This window comes from Mustela lutreola, chromosome 12 (genome assembly GCF_030435805.1).
Source record: "Mustela lutreola isolate mMusLut2 chromosome 12, mMusLut2.pri, whole genome shotgun sequence".
In the NCBI taxonomy this organism is placed as follows: Eukaryota; Metazoa; Chordata; class Mammalia; order Carnivora; family Mustelidae; genus Mustela; species Mustela lutreola.
In genome coordinates, this window is record NC_081301.1 from 66,698,898 (window position 1) to 66,714,060 (window position 15,163).

A 15,163-nucleotide genomic window follows, 5' to 3' on the forward strand; every position below is an offset into this window, starting at 1 on the left:
AAAGCAGTTCTGAGAAAGAATGAAGAAGCGAAATTACACTTCTTGATTTGAAACTATACTACAAAGCCCTCATGCTCAAAACAATAAAGTATACTGGCATAAAAACAGACCAGTAAACAAGTAGAACAGAATTGAGAGTCCAGAAATAAATCCTTTCATACAGTCACCTAATATTTGACAGGGGCCAACATATATAATGGGTAAAGATAGTCTGTTCAATAAATGATATTTAAAACTGAATAGTCACATAAACCAGCATGAAATGGGAACCTTATATCACTCATAAATCTTAACTTGAAATAGATTAAAGACTTAAATGTGATGCATGAAACTAAATTTCCTAAAGGAAAACATAGGAAAAATTCTCCTTGACATTGGTCTTGCCAATAGTTTTTTGGATACCAGGCCAAAAACACAAGCAAAAAAAGCAAAAATAAATACATGGTATTTCATCAAACTAAAGTTTCTGCATTGCCAAAAAAAACCAAAAGGGAATGAAAACACAATCCACAGAATGGAAGAAAATACTTACAAATCTTATATCTGAAAAGAGGTTAATAACCAACAGATACAAATAGAAAAAAATATATAATTTAAAAAATAGCAAAAGGATATCAATAGACTTTTTTTTCAAAAAAGTTATATAAATGACCAACAGGAGCATTAAAAAGTGCTCAACGTAAAAACTCAGGGCAAAGTCATTATGTTGTTGTTGTTGTTGTTTACCTCTGAAAAACACAGCAAGATATTACTACCTATTAGAATATACCCTACCAAAAAATTAAAACTAACAAATTTTGGTAAATATTGGGGAAAATGAGGAACTTATGCACTGTGATAGGGATATAAATTTGTATGGAAAACAGTATGGAGATTATTCATATTATTAAAAGTAAAATTACCATATGATTCAGTAATCCCACCTCTAGGTATATATCTAAAGGAAACGAAGTCACTATTCGAAGACATATCTGCACTCTTATGTTCATTATAAAATTATTAACTCTAAGCAAGAGATGGAAATAACTTCAGTATCCATATTGGGTGAATGGATAAAATAAGTATGGTAAATATATACTATGGAATACTACTGAACCATGAAAAATTAAGAAATACTGCCATTTACAACAGCATGGATGGATCTTGAAGGTCTTATACTAAGTGAAATATTTCAAAGATTTTATATATATTTTAATTTATGTATTATGATATCCCTTACATACAGAATCTGAAGAAAAAGCAAACTAATGGAAACTTAGAGTTGAGTTGACAAGAGGTGAACCTGGGCTGGAATAAGGTGGTCAAAGGGTACAAACTTGCAACTATAATATGAAAAAGTTCTGGGGATCTAATGTACAGCATGATGATCATAGTTAATAATATATACATACATTTTTATTGTGCTTCCCTTTATTAAACTTTGCATATATCACATTCTTACAAGTTGAAAGTTTATAGCAATCATGTATAAAAGAGGTCTGCTGCCACCATTTTTCTAACGACATTTGTTCATTTTGTGTCTCTCTGTCACATGTTGGTAATTCTTGCAATATTTCAAGTTTTTTCATTATTATTGTATTTGTTATGGTGATCTGTGATCAGTAATTATGACCCACTGAAAACTCAGAACTAGTTTACTTAAGGTATATACCTTGTTTTTTCTTAAAGGCATAATGCTTTTGAACAGTGCAGTATAGTGTTTATTTTTTATATGCACTGGGAAACATAATTTTTTATTTGCACTGGGAAACCAAAAAATAATAATAATAATAATTTGACTTAGTTTATTAAGATAATCACTTTATTGAGGCGGTCTGGAACAAAACCCACAAGACCTCTGAAGTTTATCTCTACTGTACTATATACATAAAGGTTGCTAAGAGAGTAGATCTTAAAATTCCTTACCATACATGCATAAAAAACAGTGGCAACTATATGAGATAGTAGATGTATTAACATTTTTATGTAGATTATATTGCAATACAGATGTATGCCAATTTATCAAATTGTACAAAATTTACACAATGTTAAAAGTTTGCAATGTTATAAGAAATCATTTCTTATATTTATAAATTATAATATGTCGATTATTTTTCAATAAAGCTGGAAAAAACTTTTTGTAGAATTAATCTATTTTTCAAAAAAGGAAGTAAGGAAGTAGAAACTGCATCTAACTCTGAAATAATCGAATATAAAATCCATTTTAGTTCTATACACTGGGACAAAAACTATTACTTAGTTTACAATGAAGGAGTACTTAGGAAGCATGAAGGATGGTCTATAAATAAGGCTGAAAGAGCTCAGTTTTAAGGTTTAAATTTAAAATCTTCTTTTGAAATACTAAACTGACCACCCAGTTTTCCAAACATAAATGTCTTAACTGCATGAATTTATTTCATACAACTCTATCATCTAGTTTCATAAGAAAGCAGCATGCAAATTTTGAATAAGACAGACTTGCTTAAGTTTCTTTATGTTCAACAGTAAAGGATACTTCCCTAAAAAGAAGAAAAATCAGCGTATTTATTATGATAATTATTATTCATAATGAGATTCAAATTGAATTAGGGAATATATATCCTCAGAGGGGGTAAAGTAAAATGAAATTTATTTTGGTAAATGTGTCTATGAATAGTCAATACAATGCCTCAATATAAATGAATATTATCATTTTGAACAATTTAATTACTATTATTAGAATTATTATAAGTATAAAAATAGCTATCATTTTAGCATGGAATATGAGACTCTCATGCTCCATGCTTCATCACATCCACACAACAATTCTGCATAATAAGTATTATCATCACCATTTCATGGGTGAAAACACTGAGGCTAACACATTTAGATAACTGGTTTATGATTACATGGCTAGTAAGGATGCATCACACTAATTTAGGCTTTATGATTTCAGAATTGTACTCTTTCCACTGCACATTCTATTACTCTGTAAATACTTGGCTTGTTTTCATTTAGTTTTTTAATTTTATTCATGTGGTGATGGCTTAAAGCTTCATTTAAAGGAAGCTTAAAAAATTCATTTAACCAAAAGCTCCCAAGAATTAAAAATGTCATGGATATCATTAGTTAATGGGTAACTATATATTTTCCACTCTAGTGAGATAACAATCAGAGTATTTTTCTAAGTTTTAGTCTCTGAGTGTTCAAAAGGACTTTGTTAAAATAGAAATATTTAGACAAAGGTGATCAAAAGTCTGGATCAGGTCACCTTAAGATAAATATTAGGAAACTGAGGAAACAAATGGAGATTTGAACACTGAGCTATGATATAATGAATGGTTTAAAGTATTTAGTAGAGCATAGAAAAGCCCTTTAAAGCCTGGGCTTAGCCTAGCATTGCAGCTTCTGGGATATCTGTCTATCTATCATCTACCTAGCTATTCATCTATCTATCTATCTAGATGTAAATTTGAAAACTTTTTCAACTTAAAGATTTTGAGAAATAGAACATAATTAGCACCATAGAAGATCTGTTTATGATAACAACCTAGCCCCTCCTCCCAGTTTGTTAATATTCTCTCTTATTTAATGTAACATTGTGCAAATAGACCACTACTGATCTGCCATTATGAATGAAATAACTATAATCATCTGTTTGCATATCCTGGTGAAAATATTCATTTAGTTCCATGTTGTATTTCTAGGAATGGACCAAATTTTTTTTTTAATTTTTAAGTTTTCTAAATATTGTCCAACTTACCTCATATGTTTTTATTATGTGCACTGTCATTCCTTCACATTCTTGCAAGACATTTTCACTGTTGCCCAATATGGTAAGTGTGTAATAGTATGTCATTCCAGGTTTTCATTTATTTTTAATTTAATTTAATTGAATTCCAGATTCATAATAAAGATAAACAGTTTTTATATATGAGTGGCCATTTGGATTATCCTTTCTGTAAAGTACATGCTCAAATCTTTTGATATCTTAACATTGTGTCATACTGATTTCTTGAATAGTAGATTTTCTGAATGAACTTTTAGCTGTGTAGGTCTTCTCTATTTTATTATGTACTTGTTTTCATTTCAAAATCTTTATATTTATTTTCATAAACTGCTTTTATTTTGTTTTGTCTATTATCTATCTATCTATCTATTTATTTGCAAGCAAGAGAGCGAGCGAGCAAGTGAGAGCATAGGAAGGGATAGAAAAAGAAGGGTAATGAATCTTAAGCAGGCTCCAGGCTCAGCACAGAGCCCAACTCTGGGCTCTATTTCACAACCCTGACATCATGACCTGAGCCAAAATGAAAGAAAGAAAATAAAAATAAGGTGTTAAAAAAAAAAGGAAAAAGAATTGGAGGTTTAATTAAGTGAGCCACCCAGGCACCCCTGAGGTATCTTAAATTAGCTGTCATATCTTTAAAGTTCTAGAGTATCCATTTAATTCATTTATAAAATCTTTCTCAATATCATTTTTAGTTTCAGTTTTTTGTTCAATTTGCTTCCCCTTTCATTTCTTTGAGCAGAGTAATCAAGCCATTTTACAATCTTTATTGATCATTTTAACATCATACTTAATCCCATTTTGTCTATCAAATATTGTTAATGGTTTTTCTCTGTGTGCTCTGTTACATTTTGCTATGTTCAAGGCATTATATTTGAAACTCTTATTGAGTAGGGATAATTAAGAGCTATAATAATGGTATGGTCCTCCTTGGCAGGATTTTCTCTTATATCTGAGACTCTACAAGACAATCATATTCCAAATTCAGTGATTGACTTTCTCAGTTTACACAGAAGGCAAGGTAGGCTATAGTCTTATTTCTGCTTCTTCTTGTGCTTTGGGGATCTCAACTTAAATTTGGGTTGTACCAAAGTTTTCAAATTTGATTGCTGCTGGATTTTGAATTTTGTTTCTCTAGTATCAAGTGTCTATTAAAAACAAAGTTCAGAGTGTTTTAGAAGTTTAAAATGCTCTCATAGCTAAAATGGCTTCAGGCATATATCTCTAGACTCTCATTGTGTTTCGTATTTTGACCCAGTAATCCCTCACTTATTTTTATAATCATTCTGATATTTTTAACTTTAAAAGCTATTTTGTCTGGATTTTTAAGTTGTCTTAAGTAGGAGTTTTTAGATCACCATTACTAGAAGCAACAACAAATATACATGAAAATTTCTGCAGTAGTTTATCACATCTTTATGGCTTTGAACTTCCATAAGCCGAGGCATCCTTCTCTAATCACTTAGGCTAACTCCAATTTACCCTTTAAAACAACACAAGAATTGCTTCATTTAAGAACATGTTCAGGGATGACTCTTCCCCACTGTTCTTACCAACATTCCCACACACTCTTTGCTACCCACACCTTGTTTATGAACTTTCATTAGGTATATCAGCGTCACCAGAATTTTGCTCTATTGTATTTTTGTCCTTTAGAGCTTTAATTAAATATGAATTCCATAGAAAGTCTGTCCCTTTTCTTTCAAACCTGGGTTAGTTATTTCTTCTCATTCTTTGTCAGAAGCTACTTTATTTACAGCTGTATTGTGACTTTGGAGCCTTTACAGTTTTTTGACTGGAAAAATCACCCATCCCTGAGATTTTTACGCAGCTTTCTAGCTGATATTATTCAGAAATCTGTTCAACACAGACTTTTTCAGGGAGCCCCTTTCAGACCACTCAGTTACAAAACCTCTTCTCAATCACTGCTCTTTTTAAAATGTGCTTATTTAGTTCAAATATGCATCACTATTAAAGAAAAACCAGTACGATTTTTTTCTTTTTAAAGTTGGCTTACCTGTTATCTATCTCTCCCATTAAAATGATTCCTCTGGGCTGGGGTTTTGTTGTGCTCATCTTAGGCCAGGCACTCAATAAATTGTCTCTGAATGATTGAATTGTTTGACTCTCTTGCTAGATTCTCAACTTCATGAGGCCAAGGATTGTTCTATTCAGTCCTTCTTTATCCTCAATGTCTGTTATATTGCAGTCACTTACGTGACTAATGGGAAAAATCACAGAAAGAAAGAGTTAAAACTACAGAAAAACCCCGTAGGTTCAATAACACAAAGCTTTCTAAAATTATTTAGCCCAAGAATTGAATACTGGCTGCACTTTGGATTTTTTTTAAATGGTATTGAATTTAATTTAAATGGAAATAATTGAATGGTAGAATTATAAAAAAAAAATTATAAAAGCAACTTGCTCCTTAAAGTAAGAATTATATAGGGCATCTCTTCTAGAAGCAAAATTTTCAAATGTCAAACATCTGAAAGCGTAGATGGAGAAGTAAGAGTGTGAATTGTACTTCAATGCTCTTTTCTTTATATTCAGCAAACAGCTTCATTCACACCTTTCCAGTTTTTTCAACTCTTTTGACAAAGCCTTCAGAGGAGTTACTGCTGATGACCACCATCACAGACTGACAGGAGAAATTTTATAAAGAAAAATAATAGCATGTTTTTCCCAAATTGTTAAGGATATCTTGAAGCTCTGTCGGATTCAAAGGAGGAATGTGCAACTCCATGCTATATATAATAATAACTTATTATAATAGTGGCTTTGCAATTTTTCAGATATATCCATTTACTGAAACCACTATCAAATAAACAAAAACAAACAAATTAACAGGGGTTTGAGACAGGAATTATCTAATCTAAAAATAGCACATGTTCACAGAATACACAACACATACCCCAAGTACATCTCTAGGTTTCAAGTAATAGTCAAAACAATAGTAAACATGATTCAGACCCTACCAGTCAAATCATAAATGGGACCTTAACTGTAAATACTTATCTTTAGATCAAAGCGGGTATTTGGGTGCTGAAGATACATTATAGAACTAATATGTTATAGAACTCCTCTGAAATGAGCCATTTATTCCTTCACTTTTCCTGCACAGCTGCTGACCCATGTTTTGGTTCCTGGAAATAGCTGCGACCCTGTCATACTTCTTAAAAGCCCATATATTGATAACTCTATTCATTCCTCCATTCCTCTGAGACTGTCACTGTATTAAAATGTGGAGTCAGCTGACTCACTTGTGGTGGTAATAAAGTAGATGAGTTTGCAAAGTATTTTGTTATTTCTAAAAATGCAAAAACCAAATTACATTGAAATCATAAGGGGTGTTTCAGGCAGAGCTGTAGGATGTGGTTTCTTGTGTAATCCACAGAGATTAGCTCCAACACATATTTAAACTCTCCTCTAGGAGCAACCTTAGTGGTAAAACAAGAAGATAAACAGATGTATACACACCCTGGCACAAAATTATCACTTATGTTTGGCTTCCTAGTCTCCTCGTGTTACTTATTTATCTTAACTTATCTCTGAAATCAGGGAACACAGAATCTCAATCAGTTGACATTTTTCTACTGAATTACCCAATAGTCTGATCATAACCCTAAGACTTTTTTAAATTATTTCACTCATAATCCCAAATCTGCTTTGCTTCCTCATCTTAGTACACTGTAATTTGATTTCAAAATGAGGACAGTTGTCAGTAATGCCACATTCATTCATCTATTTTACAATTCCATGTACTTAGAACTATGAAAATATGTTAATAACATCCATTCCAATAAGCCACCCTAAATTTATTATCATGAAACAAGACCTCAAGAAAGAGAATTCAAATTCATCCTTGTATTTGCAATGTATTGCAATAAAGCCTTTATCAATAGACTTCCCTGTGCACATGGTGGTCAAATTGCGGGTGAAAACCAGCCAGATCTATTACAAGCTTTCTCATGGCTTCTAGGTAACCCAAGTGAGCCTTTATTGATACTGGGAAGGGATAAAGCAGGGAAGGGATAAACAGTGATGTAAGAATTGGCTAGACAAAAGTATGACTCTCATTACAAAGTGACTATTTTAAAGCAAAAGAGCCTGTTGGGAATATTGTTTTATAAAATAGTGGTTTTTTTAATTAACTTTTTAAAATTCAATTAGATAACATATAGTGTACCATTAGTTTCAAATGTAGATTTCAGTTATTAATCCATAGCATAAAATAGCTAATGCTCAGTACTTACTGTTATAGCTTCTTGAAAGCAGAATTTTAACCCACTGAGCCACCCAGGTGCCCTTGAAAGCAGAATTTTAGATTATATTTTCTGATTACTTCCATGTAGTACAACACTTTCCTGCTAGCAACCTTCAAAACATACTGTTGGTTAGAGGAATTTCTTTAATAATAAATAAATAGGAATTTATTTAAATTTATAAATATATAAAATAAACAGGAATTTATTTAAATTTATTTAAATATTGCACACTGTTTCATTGTTCATAAATAAGGTGATGATATTATAGCCATTAGTTGGTAGCACTGATATATCACTTTCTTCTTACTTCTCAGTGCATTCTCTTTGCACAAAATAGATATATATTTTAAAAGAATCTGAATCTGTGGCAAACTTTTAAAAAACCCTATACAGTAAAGTTTATCATTTTAAGTAATCTCAATTATCTTCCTCAATTGTGATGGTATATCCTTCTATCTAGGCCAGATATTGTATGAGGGATTTGAAGAGACATACTTTTCTAAATTTCACTTTTCTCATTGGCAAAATGCTGATCATGATCCTACAATAAAATACACTTACAATTTTTTGATGAAAATTTATTTATTTATTTTAAGATTTTATTTATTTATCAGAGAGAGTGGGCGAGAGAGTAAGCACAGGCAGAAAGAATGGCAGGCATAGGCAGAGGGAGAAGCAGGCTCCCGGCCGAGCAAGGAGCCCGATGCGGGACTCGATACCAAGACGCTGGGATCATGACCTGAGCCAAAGGCAGCTGCTTAACCAACTGAGCCACCCAGGCGTCCCTTTTGATGAAAATTTAATCTGTATAAACAATATATTTGCTGTAATGCGTGGTTCATGGAAAACATCTTATTTAATTATAAGCAACAACAGTATTAGAAATTAAGTAAATGTGTCTATAATATTTAAACTTTTAACACATAATTCCAGTGCTCTGCCTTATTTTCTCAAATCCCTTTACCACTTTCACTGACAGAGCCAAATGTACTTTTTCTACTAGTAGCCAGCTCTTTGTCTTTTGTCAGAAAGATGCCCTTGTGAATTATTTATAATAGAGATATTAGCAATAATAATAAGAATAATAATACATAGCAATGAAAATGTTTAAAAAATTTTCTTAACTAATTAGGGTTCTTAGACATCAATTAGAGGAACCACCTCTGGAAAGCAAATTAATCTGCAAGACATTCCCAGAATTAACAAGTCAGTCAGATACAGGGCTGTCCGTAGACTGAAAGGTGAAGCAAAAGGACTAGGTTTGGAAAATAGGTAAGGACAGTGAAAAAGATGATCAAATTTTTGGGCAAAATAAATTCTGTGACCTCTTTCCCTGCTACTATTCAGTCCCTCACAATGGCCTCCTTGCTATTCCTCAGATATGCCAGGCACGATCCAACCTTATGACCTTCAAGATACCAATTCCTTTGTCTGGAGTGACCTTATTGCTGATAGTTCTGGGCAAATTCATCACCTTTCCATACCTTTGTTCAGTTGTCAGGTTCATTGTAACTACCCTGATCTTCCTATTAAAATTTTTAACTCCCCATCCCCTACCTAGCAACCTTGATTTTTCTCACCCTGATCGAATTTTCCTTTTTCCCCATTGTACTCATCATTTTTGAATACACTATGCAATTTTTATTAAGGTTTATAGCTTTTAATTGTCTCACCCATTAAAGTAAAAGTTCTACAAAGCCAAGTATTTCATTTACCAGTGTAGTCTGAAGTAATATCTGCCATTTAATAGGTGCAGGAGACAATTGGTATATTTCAGAAAATATTAATGTTGAGAGTATACTGAATTTCATAAGTCATTTCAGTATTTTTTCCAAAAATAAACTATGTGAAACATACCTTAAATTTACTTTCAAAATATATTATAGCATATAATGGACAAAATAAGACAAAAAACAACAAAATAAGACAAAAGCCTTAAAGAAACAATCATATAAATAACCATTTCAAACCTACTTAAAAATTGCATAATACCACACTCCTAGATCCTCTCTGATTGCTCTAAAATAACCCTTCAAAGGAAATACGTTTTTAAAAATAACAGATTTTTTGGCAAATAATTTAATAAAATAAAAGTTTCATTCATCTATGTAGATCATAAAAATGTTTTTAATAAGCATGAAATGATAACTCTGAAGTGTGCTAAAATGAAACCACCTGCTAAGTGTGAGAGAACAAAAATAAACATCATTTTTCCAAATAAGAGGAATTTATTCCCTTTGAATCAAAGCATGTGGATTCATTCAAACTGGCAATAAAGGAATAGGGAAACACAATCCATAGAAAGTCATATTTTAGTTTTCTAAAAGACTTCATAGTAAAGACTATATATTTTTGAAATGCTACATAATGCTACATAATGACAAGATGACAGGCTGTGACAAATAGCATTTTAAAAGCTCTACTCATAATGGAACAGAAGGTGTCATTTCCCTATAATTTTATATATGTCATTAATTTACTATATCTTGATACAACACATTACCAAACAGATGTTAATCAAAGACTAAATCATTTTTAATGGAACATAATAATTTGAACCTACATCTATTAATCATTTTTTTTCGATCTAACATTTATACTCTCGCTAAACATTTTATCAGTTGTCGACAAAATTTAAAAAAAATAGGATAAAAAGTTGTGTTTGGAGAAGTAGCTTTTCTTTGAAATTTGCATTTAAATGAAAATATTTGCTGATATTTTCAAAACTTTAAATGTAATTTTATATATATCTGACCTATCAGATGATATAAAATTTTTGGAGAAAATATGACATAGTTTTTTGATCTTGGTTGAAGGTATTAATAAAGAGCAAATGTTTGTATTTTTTGTATTGTGATATCTTAGTTAATAAACATGAATAACTGGTATAAAATAAGTTTTTTAAAAAATTTTATTTATTTCCTTGACAGAGATCACAGGAAGGCAAAGAGGCAGGCAGAGAGAGAGGAATGGAAGCAGGCTCCGTGCTGAGAAGAGAGCCCACTGTGGGACTCAATCCCAGGAACCTGGAATCATGACCTGAGCCGAAGGCAGAGATTTTAACCCACTGAGCCACCCAGGCGCTCTAAAATATGTTTTTTTTTCCTTTTTTTAAAGATTTTATTTATCCATCTGACAGAGAGAAATCACAAGTAGACAGAGAGGCAGGCAGAGAGAGAGAGAGGGAATCAGTCTCCCTCTGAGCAGAGAGCCCGATGTGGGACTCGATCCCAGGACCCCGAGATCATGACCTGAGCGAAGGCAGCGGCTTAACCCACTGAGCCACCCAGGAGCCCTAAAATATGTTTTCTTTTAATATAGAATCATAGTTCTTGCAAAAATATGGAACTAGCTGGAACTGAATGCCTCCTTCAAGGTCAGCTCTGGAGAAATTATGCAAGTGTAATATAGAACTATTTCAGATATGAACCAAAAACAAAGAAATGATGATAAATTCCTTAAAAGACTCAAAGTTGCTCTTGACTGGTATGTTTCAAGCTCTATTCCTGGTTTGAGGACAGTTTTTAACAGGCCTGTCACTGTAGAAATCAGCTGGATGTTTAGAGGCTATCAGAACTGTACAAAAACCTTGAAGGGGTAAAGACTTGAAAATTCTTTAGAGAGATTAGCTCCCTAAGGCATTATTCATCCACACATTTTCCTCCAAACAATTAAGGCTGATGGATGAGGGGCACCTGAGGGGCTCTCTCATCACGTGGGTGGTGGGTTAAGCCTCTGCCTTCATCTCAAGTCATGGTCTCTGGGTCCTGGGATCCAGCCCCACATCAGGCTCTGATCAAAAGGAAGACTGCTTCCCTCCCTGCTTGCCTGTCTCTCTGCTTACTTGTGATCTCTCTCTCAATCTCTCTCTCTCTCTATGTGTCCAATAAATAAATAAAATCTTATAAAAAAGGCTGATGGATGCTAAGTTATGAAAACGGCTCCCTCCAAATGATGCTTCTTCATAAGGATTTAAGAATTTAAAATTGTAAGAATTTAAAATTGAAACTTGATTGTAGGATTTATCTTATAGAATAACATCAAGTGATGGCAGTTATTATTAGTTCTGAAGTATTTGTGATTCTGAATTCTTGGCCTCATTAGTAAATTTATTTTTAATAAAGTATTATTTAATATATAATAATATATATAATATACTATATATAACATATATATAGTATATAATAAATTCATCCATTTATTTATTATTTATTTATTATTATTATTATGTATTTATTTATTAACTCAAACACAAGAAAATGAATGACCTGATTGAAAAATTGGCAAGGACTGGAACAGACACCACACTGAAGAAGATTTTGAGATGGCAATAATGATATGAAAAGATGCTGTGATGATCCACAGCATGTCTAATTAAGGAATTGTAAATTAAAAGAACAATGAGGGGCGCCTGGATGGCTCAGTGGGTTAAGCCACTGCCTTTGGATCAGGTCATGATCTCAGGTCCTGGGATCGTGTTACACGTTGGGCTCACTGCTCAGCAGGAGCCTGCTTCCCTTTCCCTCTCTCTCTCTCTCTGACTGCCTCTCTGTCTTCTTGTGATCTCTCTCTGTCAAATAAATAAAATCTTTTTAAAAAATAAATAAATAAATAAAACAATGATATATCACTACACATCTATTAGAATGGCTAAAATCCAAAATACTGACAACATAAAATGCTTTTGACGATGAGGAACAAGAGAAACTCTCATTCATTCTGGTGAGAACACCAAAATGGTGCTACCCTTTGGAAGACAGTTGGGCAGTTTCTTACAAAACTAAACATATTCTTACCATATGATCCAGCAATCGTGCTCCTTGGTACTCACCCCAAAGAGCGAAAACTTTGTGTACACAGAATCCTGCATATAAACCTGTGTTTGTAACAGCTTTACCCATAAGTGCCAAGAGTTGGAAGTAACCAAGATGTCCTTCAGGAGGAGAATGGATAGATAAACTGTGGTCCATTGAAACAATGGGATATGATTCAGCGATAAAGAGAAATGGCTATCAAGCAATGAAAAGACATGGAACAAACTTAAAATCCGTCATAATAAGTGGAAGAAGTCAATTTGAAAAAGCTTCATGTTGCAAGGTTCCAGCTATATGACCTTCTAGAAAAGGCAGAACTATGCAAATGGTATAAAGGTCAGCGGTTTGTAGCAGTTAGGAGAGGAGGAGGATGAACAGGCAGAGCACAGAGGATTTTTAGGCCAGTGAAAATGTTCTGTATGATATGTGTGATATTTTAGATACATATCGCTACACAGTTGTCAAAATGCATAAGATAGTATACCAAGAGTGAACTGTATGAGAAAAGGTTTTTTTAAGATTTTATTTATTTATTTGACAGGCCTCAAAGCAGGCAGAGAGGCAGGCGGGGAAATCGGGGGTTGGGGGAAAGCAGGCTCCCTCTCAAGCAGAGAGTCTGGTCTGGGGCTTGATCCCAGGACCGTGAGATTATGACCTGAGCTGAAGGCAGAAGCCTTAACCCACTGAGCCACCCTGGTGCCCCAACAAGAGTGAACTCTAATGTAAACTGTGGACTTTGGGGTGATAATGATGTGTCAGTGTAGGGTCAGTGAGCGTGAAAAATTATCACCGTGGTACAGGATGTTGATAATGGGGAAGGCTGTGTGTATGTGGGGAAAGGGAATTTTACTTTGACCCCAAACTACTCTAAAAAATGCAGTCTGTTAAAAAAAAAACTTTATAATGCAATATAATACAAAATAAGAATGCATATCAAGAGAGAAATAATGTTTAAAGAGAACGAAGAACTTCAGTAATGTGTACCTAGGGATTTTGATTGCACATTTGTAGGAAGTTCACATTGTCATTAGCAATTGTTTATCTGTGAAGTAGAAGTAACATAAAGAGTGATGAAAACTCAAAAACGGAACACTAAAAAAATGCCATCTATGGGCTCTTAAAAAATGGAAAAAAATTTGCTTGGCTTTTTAAGCGTTGTGGGGAATGAAGGGACAGAATTTAAATTCAGCTTTATAAAAGATTGGATAATATGTTTCTACAAAGAAGGCTCCTCTGAGTAACATAGAAATGAACATGGTAGCAAAAAGTGGAAAAAAGGTTACATCTCTTGTGAGCTCACGTTCTCTGAAACCCTGTCACTTAGTGGAGACAGTAACTGTTCAATGAATAGCAAATGGTAGTCTTTCAGATTCCCGGGATTTTCACTAAGAATCGTGAATGGATTTTTTAAAAAATATATAAAGAATGTTTACAGTGCAAGTACCTGCAAATAACTGACATTTTGGAGAGAATATTTTAATCAGCAGAGAAGGTAAAAATGAAAAAAGTTCCACAATCAGAGTAAACATATGGGATTAAAAATAAAAGATAAAAAAAATTTTTTAAAGGACTTTTTTTTTAAAGGACTTTAAACAAAAGTCCTTTTTAAGAGACAGTTGGCTGTTTAAACAAAAAGTACAACTCACTAAGAGAATCACCGCATTATTTACTGGGGTAGAAGGACCTGGAATGTGGAAAGGCCCATTCTGCAGAGGAAAAAATAGAATCACTAACAGGCCTCATGCCTTGCACAGCCAGTGGCTAGAATCCCTGCCCCATGAGACCCTGTGCTAGAAGGCCGCTAGAACCATCTCAACTATGTTAGTCTTTCTTGGAAGCCAACAAGTATGTGCCCAGTTAAGAGCACGGTAACAATAAGTCACGTTAAGTTATAATGATTATATATATCTTTAAAAGCCTTGTCAAGTTACTTTTTGAGTAACCCTCACCCCACCCTTAGAGAAATTTATCTGTGGTTCACCTCTTTGAAATACCTCATTGTTGTTCCACATTTACCATAGCCAAAAAAAAAAAAAAAAAAAAGCTTTTTATTAACAAAGTGTTCAGAAGTGGGTGCCACTGTAAACAATGAGAGTTTTCGCTGCTGGGACAGTTTTGTTGCAGAAACAGCTGAAAGCACTCACGTCAGACAGAGCCAAGGGCTGGAGGGATTTTTAAAATTACAAAAACCGAACCAAATCAAACCAAAACAAAAATCAAAACCAATGGCCAAATTTCAAAATTGCTACTAAAGGTATGACATTCTCCTAAGACATGCGAGTGACTTGATCAATATATTTATATATTTATATTTGAAGAAGGAACTATTTGAT